At 45.8% G+C, this 13,643-nt stretch overlaps 1 protein-coding gene across 7 annotated transcripts in view; it reads left to right on the top strand.

The window, feature by feature from the left end:
* The window catches only part of FNDC3A (fibronectin type III domain containing 3A), a 1,489,010-nt gene that overhangs the window by 746,258 nt on the left and 729,109 nt on the right, over positions 1-13,643 (top strand). The gene's annotated exons all lie outside the window — the stretch shown is intronic.

Genomic DNA, 13,643 nt, shown 5'->3' with positions numbered 1-13,643 from the left:
TAGGATCTTCCATCCCCAAGCAGTTAACGTTGTCCAGAACCAACCGGACCAAGTCCAGGTGCCTGGATTCTGATGTATCAGATTGGCAATTTTATGAAGACGTGTAATAGCTTTGTATACAGATGGCGCGTTTTCTGGAATGAAAACACAGCAACTTGACCCGATGACCTTACAAGCTCCGCCTCTATCTGCCAAGATGACGTCAATAACAAGACGATTCTGAAGGACAACAACCCGCATGGCGGACTGCTCTTCGGTTAAGTTACCTAGGGCGGAGGCAGTTTCATTCACTACTGCTTCAAGTGTTCTAGTTAATCTGCGTATTAGTTTACTATTCTGGACAGGGCCTAAGAAGAAAAAGAATCCTTTATTAAAATCTGTATATTGTTCCCATGCCGTTTCTGTGTAGTCGACAATCGGGAGATCTCTTCGGAGTCTATTCTTTACTAGATTTGTATTTCTGTGATAATCAGGAGGAGCTAGAAAAACAGGTGGCAGAAGGAATGCAATATAACAGGTACCATCCCAATCTGGAGGTAAGCGTATGTATGCGGTATGACCACACACAAAGTAGGAATGACGGTTAGCTCTAAAGGACGATTTACCTTGATCACTGAATTCGACCACAGTAGTACATTTACTATGACCTAAGTGTACTGAACCTTTCTTACTGACACATAATTCACCAGTGACTGGTAATACTGACATAGCGGGCAGAACTGGTGCAGCTTCGGATTCAACAGTAAGAATCATAAGGTTAATTGTGTAATTACCTAATCCATATACTTCATTTTCTAGATCAGTTCCTATTCTAGTGGGGAGTCCCTTCTTATCAGGGTAACAGACATCGAGCAGAACTAAGTTCAAGTTTCCCCAAACCCAGCTCCCTTTGAAAACAGCAATATCAGGATCTAAGGAATTAATTATTCTAAACCATGCACCACAGGAGCCATTGTGAGTGAACGGGTACGGAAAGAGGGGCAGAGCTCCCTTGTATTTCTGGTAGGGAGGGAGTCGGCCACAAATCCAGCAGTTTGTAGCATTGTTAGTCTGATGGGAGTGATGTAACATACTAATGAATGTGTTGTTGCGCAGCGCGAGTCTGTAAGAAAGTTCATGGGGAGGTAATTCACTAAAAGAATGTTCAGCAGAAACATTGTAAGCAGATTGTTCACGCTTGAAAATAGGGTAATAGATAGGAAGCAGTATACTTGCAACAATAATCAGAATACTTAGAAAAAACATAATTAATAATGTCACTATACAGTGACTACGCAGTGATTTGCAATATGTACGTTTCTTGAGTTGTCTCTCTCTCTATCTCGATCTAGGGGATACATGTCAGAAACTATTTAACCGATTCACCTAGGGGAGGACTTAAACAATTAAACTGTCTGACTTGCTAGATCGGAGTTTTAATTTATACTCCTCTTGGGGAGTTTTCTCTCGTTCGGAAACTTTAAAGTCACTAGGCTCAATACAGTCTTTGGAAGGGGTGGACGAGTCTGGGTCTGGTTTCAGTTCGTTGCATTGTTTAATATGACTCGTGTGTATCCACCCCTTTCTGCCTTCGACCTTTACTGCGGTCCTCGTAGTAAGAAGGACGGTCTTCGGCGCTTTCCAGCGGGGCTCCAGCGGACTTTTCCTGTCAAAGTTCCTAATCAAGACCAGGTCCCCGGGACGGACATCATGCGGCTTTACATCAGTGTTGTCAGGGAAGGCTGCGGCAACCTGTGAACGACATGATTGGAGTGCAGACATCAAGGAGGCAAGGTAATCTGTCAACATGTTACAATCAACATCAGTAATTTTCTTAGGAATGGGCGTCCCCCACATATTCGGTGGTCTACCAAAGACCACTTCGTACGGGGATAGTCCTGATCTCGAATGGGCAACCATTCTCATGTAGAACAGTGCAACTGGCAGGGCGACTATCCAGTCGACCCCTTTCTCTTGACATATTTTAGCAAGGCGGGTCTTTAGTGTCTGATTATGCCTCTCTACAAGGCCTGCGGCTTCGGGATGTCGGACACAATGGAATTTCCACTGATATCCTAGCAGCAAGGAAACTTGTTTCATTAATTCGGATGAGAATGGCTGTCCGTTATCTGAGTACACAACACGAGGCAAGCCGTATCGTGGGAAGAATTCTCGAACCAGCTGCCTGGCAGTGGTCGGAGCAGTGTAATCTGGGACTGGATATGCTTCGGTCCAACGGGAAAGTGCACAAACAATTACGAGGACATATTTGAATCCTCGACAACGGTCCATCTGGATATAATCCATCTGGAGGACTTCAAAAGGGTGATCGGGAGGATGAAATCCACCTTGCTCTACAGGGACGCTTTTACCTGGATTGAACTGACAACAGATCATGCAAGTACGCACTTTCTGTTTTGCTGCTGCTCGTAAGTTTTTATTGCTCCAAAGATTTTGTAAACTGTCTAACATCGCTTTCTCTCCTAGATGTGCTGGACTATGTGCTGTATTGATTATGACTTGAACCATAGAATCAGGGAGAAACCATGTAGATTTTCCCTTCGTCATCCAACCTTGATCTGTCTGGATCCCTCCTAGTTCAGTCCATTTCTTTATTTCATCTGGAGTAGCATGTGTCTGAATATCGATTACATCTAGTGTGGGATCCCTGACTGTCATACAATTTGTCGGTACTATTGTCTTTGTCACGTCAGTTGTCTGGGTGTGAGTCAATGCTGTATGTTTTGCTGTCTGATCTGCCAGGTCGTTACCCTGGGAAACAGAATCTGTAACTTTAGTATGTGCTTTACACTTCATGACAGATATGCCTGAAGGCAGATGTATTGCTTCTAACAGTGCTTGAATGAGGGGACCGTGTTGGATCTTGGCACCATGAGAGGTCAAGAAACCTCGTTCTTGCCATAACATTCCGAAGTCGTGTACAACTCCGAACGCATAACGGGAATCAGTGTATATGTTAACATTTCTGTTCTTGGCTAGTATACAGGCTCGGGTCAGAGCAATGAGCTCTGCCGCTTGAGCAGACAGTGTGTCAATACGATGTGTTTCTTTAACTTCAGTTTCAGTGGTCACTGCATACGCGGCCACTAATTCTCCTGTACTTGTTCTCATACATGAACCATCCACATAAAGTGTCAGGTCTGGATTTGTCAATGGAACATCGGTTAAGTCTCGTCGAGGCTTTGTTACTGCATTAATGATCTCTATACAATCATGCGGGGCTGGATCTGTCATATTTGTAGGTAACAATGTTGCGGGGTTCAGAATGCTGCAGCGTCTGATTTCTATGTGTGGCTGGAATAGCGTTAATTCATAACCTGTCAGGCGTGCTATAGTTAAGTGCTGAGTCTGGGTTCTGTTTAAAAGAACCTCTACAGAATGTGGAACTTGTACTGTTAACTGATGGCCTAAGACAATTGAGTCGCTCTGTCTGATTGCTAAAGCTGTTGCTGCTACTGACTTCAAGCACGCAGGGAGTGCCTGGGCTACTGAATCCAATGTACTTGAAAAATAGGCGCAAGGCTTATGTGAACCTGCTTGATCTTGGGTGAGGACAGACAACGCTGTACCATCACGTTCTGTAACAAAAAGTGTAAAAGGTTTGCTGTAACATGGTGTCGCTAAAACTGGTGCTTGGCATAAAGCTTTCTTTAATTCTTCAAAGGCTTGTGTGTGTTCCTGAGTCCAAGGGAGGACAGTCGAAGTTGCTGCCTCCTGTGTTGTTAACCGAATGAGTGGTTTGGCTAGAAATGCATACTGAGGGATCCATTGTCTGCAGTACGAGGTGAGGCCTATAAAGGCCCGCACTTCCTTTTGTGTCTGGGGTTGTGACATATTTACAATTAACTGAATGCGATCGGGAGTGAGCTGTCTCCCCACTTTGGACAGCAAGTGACCCAAGTACACAACTTGCTGAACACAGAATTGTAGCTTCGAAGGAGACACCTTGTGTCCCTTGTCGGCCAGAAAATGTAAAACTGTCAGTGATGCTTGTTCACATTCGGGCTCACTTCGTGCGGTGATCAGCAGATCATCGACGTATTGCAGTAAAGCGGTGTTAACTGGCATTTGAATACAATCTAGTTGTCTTTTCAGTGCTTGACTATAGATGCTGGGGCTTTCTGTGAATCCTTGAGGTGCGCGGGAAAATTTGAAACTTCGTCCATTTAAACTGAATCCGAAGAGGTATTGGCTCTCTGGATCAATGGGTACACTAAAGAAGGCGTTCTTGAGGTCAATTACAGTGAAGAACGTTGCTTCAGAATCAATAGCAGTCAATAAGGAAGAGATATCGGGGACCACAGGATACTGTGGAACAATGCATTTATTCAGTTCTCGCAGATCAATCACCAGCCGATATACTGGCGGTGCATTGGGATCAGTACGTTTAAGAATCGGAATGATGGGTGAATTACAGATATTGGAGTCGGTCTCTACGACCACTCCTTGGGCAATGAGCTCTTCAATGATTTCCAGTAAAGCCACTACAGCATCAGGTGGTAACTTGTATTGTCTGATTCGGGGTAAAACAACTCCTGGCTTGAGTGTAACACGGTATGGTGTGATATGCATACAACCTACATCAGTTGGGCCTTTTGCCCACAAGTGATCTGGTACATTTTTCAATCTGACATCAAACTCTCGTAATACATAGTGACCCTTGAAATCCCGCAGAAAGAGTCTAACTCCCTCCGGGGAACAACATATTATGGCTCCTAGAGCCTTCAATGTCTTTATTCCTAACAGATTTTCTGGACATGATTTCGTAAGTAACAAGTCTGTAACACGTGATAACGGACCCACAGCCAGGGGGACGGGTTCTGATACCTCATTTACAATGGGCTGTCCTGAAAAACCAAGGGAAACATTCTGTGAGCCTGAGAGGGGTGCCCCTGGGACTTCGTCATGGCTTATTGTGGTGCGGCTTGCCCCTGTGTCAATTAAAAACTTTCTGTCTTTTCCCAATACTTGACTGTGTACATAAGGACCTTCTTGATCTACAGGAATTTCAATAAGAGGCAAGCCCAACTCCCTCTCAAGGCTGTTTCATGTGTATCGTTGGTAATCGGGGTAAGCAGATTGGGCATACTGGTACATCTGTTGGGAAACTTGTTGAGTCGCGGCAATGGGCTGTGGCTGTGATACCGCTACTGTCTGTGCTGTATGAGATGAAGCATGCATAGGCTGCGTATTCTGCATGGGCTGTACGTTCTGTGAAGTCTGTTGCTGGGCCTGATCTTGTCTCGGTGGATGCGGTCTCTCTTTAGTTTTACCTGTTGCTATGTTATGTTTCAGAACTGGACATTCATGTACGTAGTGACCTGGCTGCTTGCAATAGTTGCATGTCCCTTTAACGGGAGCTGCGGCGTGGCCTGTCTGGGTCGTACCCTTTCTCTGGCTGTCGGCTGGAACTGATTGGGCCACTAACATTTTCATTTTCGTGTCTTTCATGCGTTTCTGTTCATGATCCTGTTCTTCTCTAATTCTGTTCTGATGGTATTGTAACATTTGTAACATCTGTGATGGCGTATTTGCTTGCCATGTACTCTCAACCTTGTATACACGGTTTTTAACTGCTAACAGGGAATTCTCGACTAACTTTGATACAAAAAGATGCGGGTACGACTCGCTACTTGGTTTAAGACCACTATTAATAATAAAACATTTCTCGAATCTTGAATAGAAGTCACTAGTATCTTCATCTGGCTTCTGTTTACATGCTGAGATTGCATCCCAGTCTTCCTTTCTAGTTGTCAGTAATCTTGGCAGAACCTGTACTATCAAACCTGGTAATGCTTTAGTTTTCTCCCCAAGGCCTACCCCTGGGGTACGTTTGTTCTCCTCGTCTTCTATTTCTGCCCATACAATCTTTTTCTCTCCCACCTCCCATTCTTTTTCCTTCAGTTTCTCGTAGATGCCGGTAGGCAACAATACCTTTAACATTTTCATGATATCTTCATATGTGTAATCCCCCATCAGTAACATGTCTTTAAGTTCTCTGTGAAAACCTGCAGGGTCTTTATCATGACACGGTACTAGTTTCTTCATTTCTAACAGTTCTAACTTGGTCAGAGGCGTGTGTACATACACACGTTTCAAGGTATGATCGTCACCCATAACTGGATGTACTTCTCGTAAGGGGTTCTGACTTTCAAGACCATGCAGACGCTCCATATGATACATTTTTCTTTCTGGGGGCGGGGCGGGAACATATTCGGAGCTTACGAAAGTGTTATATCTATGTCGTTGTTCTAGAATTATTTGTATTAACTTGGTACTTAGACCTCTCCATCTATCCATGAGTAGTGCTTCTAATGTATCGTGTAAGGGACCTGGATCAGAATGTTGGTTTCTGTATAACGTGAGGAGATGCTGAATCATGTATACGCCTGCTAATTTCTGCTCGTCTGGGGAGAGGTTCAGGAATGTCTGCGCTACTGTGTCATCATTATATATGTTCGGATTGTCAGCCCATAATACTGCTGACCGGGCTAGTTCTTGTTCATCCATAGAATTGAGTACATGGTACCCTATTCGGTCTCGAAGCCTTTTATCAGTCTCTTGGAACTGGTGTTCCGGAGAATTCGGTTTTGTTATGCCAGAGAGAAAAACTCTCTTGCTTTCTGGACGAATGCCTTTCCTAAGGTAAGTTCCCTTACCTACATACGCTATCGTGTCTGTAGTCCTTTCTGATTCTTCAGGTTCTTCCTCCTCCTCGGAGGAGGCCCTTTCTTTCTCTTTGTCGTGTATTTCTATCACTGCTTTTCTTATTCTCTTGTACATACTGGCTATGCAACTCCCTTTATCATGCTTTCCATCGGATATATTTTGACCCCACTTGTTGAGTGCATCTAATTCATCCTGTTCTGTTTCAGGCCTGTCTCGTTCTCTTATTAGGCAATTTATAAAAAAGCGTAGTATATATGCTTGAGTGTCAACTTTCTGATGCGCCATGGCATCCTTAATACTTTCAGGGTCTTTCCCAGTCTGAACAAAGTGATATATTCTATCTAGGTGCTCCTTCATTCCTGAGAATAACAGTAGGTAATCTGCAGCATGTCGTAAGCGTAGTGATGCCATCATCATTCTATCGTCTTTGCCGGGTACTGGGTCATATCTGCAAACTGCAAGCGGTTCTTTGAGTATGTCGAGACGGGGTGATTTGAACGTGAAAGGACTCTGCATATCCCTAAGGTGTAGTCTGTGTGTTAATGGCGGGGTCCGAAGACCCCCTATCGCACCTCCTGAGGCGGAAGCTTGGATATTATCTCTCTGCGGAGTCTGTATCTGTACTTGAACTTGCCTTTTAATAGGATCAGGTAGAAGCGGTTTCGGCATATCAATTTTAGGTGCAGGAAGTGGTGGAGGTGGAGGAGCGACAGGCTGTCGGACGGGAAAACCTGATTGCAGTAACGGTGGGATATGGTCTGGGGGCGGGTTGCCACCTCCGTCACCGTCAGTAGGCGGGACGCGGACAGGCAGATTGGTGTAAGCGGGTGCTACATCCTCTAGATAGGAATTCAGGAATATGTCTTTAGTGGTCCTGTGGGTTACTTTAGTTGGAACCAATGGTGGCGGCAGATTTTTCGGTATTTCTGAAGTGGTCTCAGGCGAACCCTCGGCCACGAGATACATACCGTTTACGAGATTGTTTCGTGCGCGGTCTATTTGCTCTGATTTTACTCGGATCCCTTCAGTAACTAATTCGTTTTCTTGGGCTTTATCTGATTCTTTAAGTCTGTCTTCTCTACGTAGTGCTCTTTCAGCACGCTTATGTGATTCCTTACGCCAAAACTCTATGGCGTCTTTCTGAGATTGTCTGGCTTTCTTTTTCCATAGTGCTTCCTCTACCTTCATGATGCACTCGGCATCCCATGTTCCGATAACAGGCCATCTGTGTCTCTCGTCTAGATGCTTAGTATAATCGGGCCATAAATCTAGATACAATATGGCATCTAAGCCGTGCTTGTGGTACATAAAATTTCCAGGAGTGTCCCTAGGGGGGATAGGAATTTCTTCCTCTAGTATCCCTTTCCTAGTTCCTATCTGCTTTAACTTGTTGAAAAACGGCATCTTGTTTACTTAATACTGAATGCTCAATCCTTGCTACTTAATTCTGAATACAGCTAGTTATACAAGAACACAATAATGCACATTAAAAACAGTCACACTCATACCACGACATTAATCACATGAAAAACATTTGAGACATATATGACTACCCCCTTTTCCGGATGTACTTCTAAACAGCACAGATACACTGTCAGAGACAATGCAAAACTTGAATAACGGATGTACTGATAAACAGTACAGATACACTGTCTAAAACAGTGCAGACCGGACTTGTGTACCCAAACCCGTCTTGATACGTCCCAGCAATGGTACTCACCGGGAAGCACGGAAACAGAAGGCCTCGGAAAACTCGACTGGACTGGACCGGACTCGACTCGACTCGACTCGACACGTGGATACTTCGGAAACTGGTGGGCCTCTTGACACCTCGGACCTTGCTTCTTTCGGCTAGGCTCTGGTCGGGATCCTCCGCACTCCTCACCGCCTCGTCTGGGTGCTGATTGCAGTCTTCGTCACCTCCGTGGGCCAGAGGGAGATACAGGAAATCCTGCCGGTACGCGTAGTTTCCGTCTAACTGATGGCAGGGGACAGAGTTTGCAACACACCAACCGGCGCGTGGGGTGGGGGAGGGTCCCTGTTCGGGCGCCAAAATGTCGTAAATATTTAATTTACCGTCTTAATTTCTATGCAGGTAAGTACTTAATCAATAATAACTCAATCGGAAAGAAAAAAACAGAGTCCGTGGTGTTAGAGTTCTTAGGGGTTTTATTCCTTAAAAAGGAATCGTTCCGGAACTGGATATCATGTTCCTGCAACCACAAGGGGTTCAGGAAGGGATAGAGCAATATTTTATTGACAATACATAGCTTATATACTTAAAGTACATCATAGAAACCAATATAGTAGGCGTAACAGCTGAGAGAAGACAAGATAACAGTATGCACATGGTAGTGGTACGTAATTAGAAGGCGTGAACTAGAGGTGTGTGCTAGAAACGTCACATGTAAGTGTCACGAGTGGGTGGCACAAAGCAGAAATGTTGCACTGTCAGCAGAAATCGGAGGCTTGGATGCGCGCGCAGCTGCATGACGTGTGATTGACGTGAAACTGGAGGGTGCAGGGGACTTGACATTTACACTGGCGGAAAGAGACAGAAGTCTGGCATGTCAGATCAACTCGTACTTCTATCATATCTGATATCTGATGTTTGGGAACCATATTATCTGAACGGAAAAGGTCTCTGGGGCAGAAGCTATTCTATACTGACTGTGAGTGCGTGTATAGGCGCCTAAGTGTCTGCATGAGAAGCGTGGGGGCATGGGCCTTCCATGGGAGCATGGTAACAGAGGCTATGAATTACTTGCACGGAGACAGTGAGGCCGGCCTTTCGCCCTGCAGCTGGGATGATGTTTACTTAAACTAGTAGGCAGGAATGTATTTTCGAGGAGCGGAACAGATAATTCGAAGGTTGTAGTCAGTCTTGGCAGGCAGCAGGCTGAGCTGAGCGCGGTGGGCCGCGCTGGAAGTAAGTCAGAGTTCACGGGTACAGAGACAGCCTGGGCTGAGGCTTTCGGAGTCAGAAGCCAGAAAAAGGCTCGATGGCAGAAATTCAGGGCCTACTTTGCCAGAGCTGAAAAACGTGTAAAGTACACTACAAAAAGACATTGGCATAGCATACTTAGGAACGGACTATTCAACCCATTCAGGGTGGGTCTGAAAGAGGACATGTTAACGTTGGACGCAAATGTATTTGCGTCTTCATAGCTGGCTCAGGAGGGAAGTTACATGCACTTTAAGCTGGTACATGGAGACGGTGGGGTACACGATAGGGAACACAACTTGACCATAAAATTTATATTTCCTCAATGGACGGAGCATCTGAATCAATCAAACACTCACACCCAGTCAAAAGATTACATACATACATAATGCCAATAGTTTGACATCATCCCTTCTCAATGGCACCCAAAAACAGTACATCCATATTCCAGGGACCAAAAGGCTGTAGCCCTGATGACAGTGTCGCTCGTAGGAACCGGCAGGTCAAGAAACCAGTGTCTCCCTCTACTAGGTCCCAACTTGTTGTGGGCTTAAATGATCGTATTTCATTGTCCATAAGCCAAGGTCTAGATGGGCATGTTTCTCGGTCCATTCCCCAATAGTTTTCCTAGATTTTAACATATTGTTGAGGGCACACTCTAGCCTGATATACTGGGTGTTCTAGGCCCATACAGAAGTCCATTCCCTTTGCCCATCCCTCTCAGGATGAAGCCTCCATACTCTTCCATGCTCTCACAATGTCTAGCTTTGACCACCAGCGCTCCCAACCAGGGATAATGTGTAGCAGGGTCAGTGTCAGTACCCTGGGAACCTCCAGCCCTGCACTGTCCCCAGAGTCCCCAATACTCCCTCCCAAAAGCGTGATAGGACAGGACAGCTCCAGAAGGTATGTAATAGGTCCCCAGCAGTGTTGCTGCTGCACAAGCAATTCCTGAGGCTTGTTAGTCCTATGTGGGACAATTGCGTCTTAGTGAGGTACATGTGGTGAAGTATTTTAAGTTGTATAAGGCGGAACTGAGCTGCCACTACAGCCTCCCTTGGGGCCGCCATTGCCTCCCTCCAGTCCTCGGCTTTATTCTGGCATAAATCTCGAGACCATGCCTCCCTCACTGGTATGATCGGGGCTGGCTGTTGATGTAACAGTGTTTGATAGAGAACCAATAGCATTTGGGTTTTAATGTGAGTCAGTAGGATTTTTGCCTCCAATGACGAATAGGCTGGGATAACAGTGTCTGTGGGTAAGTATGGGGTGCCTCAACTGAAGGTAATGAAAGAACTGGGAGCGGTGCATTTGGTATTCCGTTTGTAGCTCAGAGAAAGCCTTGAGAAGCCCTTGTGAGAGGACATTCCCTAGTGTTGCGATGCTGATGCCATCCCATTCGGCAAATCCTGGGAGCGCTGAGAACCGGGGTAGCTTGGTCCTCTCTACAAAAGGGTCTCTGGCATTAGCCGGTTGGCCTATCCTGCGGCCCTTGTTACCTCCTTCCATATGTGGAGGCAGGCACAGTGCTTCGCCCACTGCCATCACAGAGCAGGTGTGGGAGGCAGTAGCGGCTCAGTACCCATCCTTCCACAGCATAGGCTGTGTACCCAAACCCCTCAAACCACCAGTCATTGAGTACTAAAAGATATGCCACTATGTAATATAGCAGTAGATCTAGTGTGGGGAGGCCTCCTCGATAGTGGGTCTACATAATTTTGCGAGGGATATGTGGAGTATCCCCACGCTCCACAGGAGCTGTCGCAATAGAGCATTTGTCCTAGTGAAGAAACTTTTCTTTACTGGAAACGGAAAATTCTGCAATTGATATCGAAGTTGCGGAAAAGACACCATCCTAAAGGTGGCCCAGTAAAGACAGTGGAAGGGAGTTCCAGAATTTAATGTCACCAGCCAGTCGTTCAAGCAAATGGAGGTTATGATTGTATGCCAGTGCTCTATCTTTTGTGATATGCACCCCGAGGTAACTCCGTTCTTCCGTAGCCCATGACATGACCATTGTCGTATGTGATGGGATATGTGAACGATTTAGTCATATTAATCTGCAGGCCTGAGCAAGACCCAAAAATATTCAAGATTTGCAAAGCTTGCAGCCCAGAGCTGGGTGGATCATCCAGGAAGCGCAGAAAGTTGTCTACGTATAATGAGATTCTGTTGCTCTCTGTTGGAAACCGCGGAATACAGCATCTACCGCCACCTATGCCGCCAGTGGCTCTATCTCAATGGTCAAGAAAAGAGGCGTGAGCCGGCATCCCTGATGGGCGCCCCTCTCAATGGGGAAATGGGCAGACCACTATGCCAATTCGTACCCTGGCCTGGAGGAGAGTGAAGAGCAGTGTAATGAAACCAATGAATTGGGGCCAAACTGTAGGTGTGTCAACAATGCGAAGAAATATTCCCAGTCAAATAAGAAGCACCCTACTTCGACCAATATTCAAGCAGCACAGCACCAGGACCTGCAGGCAGGCAGTAAAACTGTGCTTCAATCCGGCCGAAACTCAGCTAAACCTCCGGCTTCCAAATTATTTTGACATAGTAACCTAGAGAGTCAAACATGTGTTGCAAGTGGACATTGGTTAAATATAAAAAATGGCCGGGATGGGCTGTTATTTTTATTTTTATTTTTAAACATTTTTATTTGAGACCAAAAATAAAACTGCAGCAGCAAAGACATTACATTGGCAGTTCAGCTGTAGATACATGCATTCTTGAACCAGTACAGAGTGCAACAACCTTTCGGAGTATCACAAATAACACAGAAGTAAAAGGGAAAAACATATTTCTTCAGATCTGAGATTCACCACTTCCGTTCACTGTGATTGCACAGGGACTTATGTAGACCCGTCTATGTCAACCCCCCCCAATATTACACTACTCTCCCGTTGCAGTTCCACCGTGGGAGAGATACAGATGTCCCCCCTATGTTTATTCCAACGCCCCCTTTTTGATCCCACTTTCGGGGGCAGCCACGACCTTTGTATACAGTCTTCTCCGCAACCATAGCATGGTCCATGTCCCTAGCCCAACCCCGCAGTTGTGGTTAAGTAACCGCTCCCCACTTCTGGGCAATATTTCTCTTCGCTATGCTCCACCCCATGGTGGCCCACCGTTGTTCAGTGTGAGCAAGGTCCGTCGCCTCCCAAATGTTGAGGAGGCATAGATGGGGGGATGGGTATATGTGTTTAGCGCAGGCTCTAGTCATTTGCCAGGTAACGTCTATCCAAAATCGTTGTATGTGGGGACACTCCCATATGATGTGTATAAATGTGCCTACTTGATTGCAGTGTCGAAGACAATTTGTATCTGGTCTCTTACCTAGCCGAAACAGTAGTTTAGCATCGAAGTATACACAGTGTAAAATCTTAAGCTGGACCAGCCTAAGTCGCATCGGAATGGCTACCTCGCGTGGGAAGGATAGCGCTTCAATCCAGTCCTTGTCGGTTATAACACCCAGATCCGCCTCCCAGCTAGCCTGCAATTTCAGCATAGGATCAGGTCTGATGTTGATAAGATTTTTGTACATTAGGGAGACAGCCTTGCTTTTCATCGGGTGCAGCAATAACCTGTCTTCCAAGGGGAGAGGATTCCAGGAGGGGGGCCTCTGTGGGAAGGGCGCTGTCTATAGCGTGACTTATCTGGAGATATTGGTAATGCTCAGATGACGCTAGCTGATATTTGGTTTGAAGTTCTGCAAATGAAGCCTGTAAGAAATGGGGTTACCAAATCACCAAGGGGGTAGCATGGAACCAAGCGGGCAGGCCAAACTTCAGAGGACATGTGAAGCACTCACGCAGTACCCACATACGACTCAGCAGGCACACCACAAAAGAGACAGGACACCAGCTTGAGTTGGAAAATTAGTAAGTAGTTTAGTATAGCTCCAACCTGCAAGGCACAAATGCATAAACAGTGGTATCACAATACAGTGCCAACTGGCACCAGAGCCACGTGTATCAGTGGGGGATTATTTACATGGGAAGTAAGGGCTGAGTCCATAAGTCCATGGCTGAAA

Source organism: Lissotriton vulgaris, chromosome 8 (assembly GCF_964263255.1).
Source record: "Lissotriton vulgaris chromosome 8, aLisVul1.2, whole genome shotgun sequence".
In the NCBI taxonomy this organism is placed as follows: Eukaryota; Metazoa; Chordata; class Amphibia; order Caudata; family Salamandridae; genus Lissotriton; species Lissotriton vulgaris.
The sequence above is the reverse complement of the archived record's forward strand: the minus strand, read 5'-3'. Positions and strand labels throughout refer to the sequence as shown.